The sequence below is a fragment of the Lithobates pipiens genome, unplaced genomic scaffold, assembly GCF_037356315.1.
Source record: "Lithobates pipiens isolate NorthernLeopardFrog02 unplaced genomic scaffold, aLitPip1_a1.2 Scaffold_8, whole genome shotgun sequence".
Classification (NCBI taxonomy): Eukaryota; Metazoa; Chordata; class Amphibia; order Anura; family Ranidae; genus Lithobates; species Lithobates pipiens.
In genome coordinates, this window is record NW_027507903.1 from 608,366,398 (window position 1) to 608,367,578 (window position 1,181).

The 1,181-nt window shown below is 38.4% G+C and overlaps 1 non-coding gene across 1 annotated transcript; it reads right to left on the bottom strand.

The window, feature by feature from the left end:
- Positions 1–381: 381 nt before the first annotated feature.
- On the bottom strand, positions 382–455 carry TRNAT-AGU (transfer RNA threonine (anticodon AGU)). Its single transcript has one exon. It is a non-coding gene; the product is annotated as a tRNA-Thr (tRNA).
- Between the last annotated feature and the right edge of the window lie 726 nt (positions 456–1,181).

Below are 1,181 nucleotides of genomic sequence, written 5' to 3' on the forward strand. Positions count from 1 at the left end.
TTACGACGGGACTACGTTCACGCTAGTAGCCAATAGCTTTGGTGTGGGAATTTGATCTGAGCATGCGTGGCACTTTGTCCGATCGGAATTCTCTACAAACGATCGGACATGGTCCGATCAGATCATGTTGTCGGAAAAATTTATAGCCAAGCTGGAAAACTTGGTCTGTCAGAAACAGTCTCATGGAGCTCACACATGGTCGGATTATCCGACAACACGGTCCGATCGGACATTTTCCGTCGGAATGTCCGACCGTGTGTACAAGGGCTAACAGGTAAGTTGTTAGATATTGTTCTCAGAAGCAGTTTGTTTTTGTCTACAGACACTTTATAACTGCAAAGCCCATTTTTTTGTAGCGGAATTAACTCTTTAAGAAAAGGCAGGCACTGCTGAGATTCGAACTCAGGATCTCCTGTTTACTAGACAGGCGCTTTAACCAACTAAGCCACAGCGCCCCGCACTGGTGTGGAAATATTGCTTATCTCTGCCTAAGTGACCTAGTAAGTATCTATATTTGTTTTTAATGTGTGTATATACATATTTTGTAATAAAAATATCTGTGGTCTTATTTAAGCCACCTCTAACGAGCCAACTTACCTGGATAGCTGGGATCCACACCTGGTAGTTTTCCTCAAAGTTTTTTTTTTTGGGGCGATTTGGTTTCCTGATGTGCCTACCCAGATCCCGGCCAAAGTTTAAAACATGTCATGTTCCGTTACTTTTTCTTTCAGTTTGTATATTGCCTATATTTTCTGACACCATATGCCTCTCTCTTGCTGGTCATAGTCTATAAGCCACCATCTACTGTATTACTGCTTGATGATGTAAGGTTGATGTGTCTTGTTTTTCTTACGGTTTGCATAAAATCAATAAAAACATTGAAAATAAAAATATCTGTGGTCATATATTGAAATATATAACATTTCTGTATTGGGTTTAGATACCTTAACCACTTCAGCTCTAACCACCTTCGCGACCAGGCCATTTTTTGCGATATGGCACTGCGTTATTTTAACTGACAATTGCGTTAAAATTAAAAAACAGAAATACTCAAGCGCAAAAAAAATAAATAAAAAATAAAACTCAAGGATAAAAAATAAAATATAACATAAATAATAAAAAATAAAACTCAAAGAAAACAGCTGCAAACACTCCCAACAGGTCAGCCAACCAAAATTAGA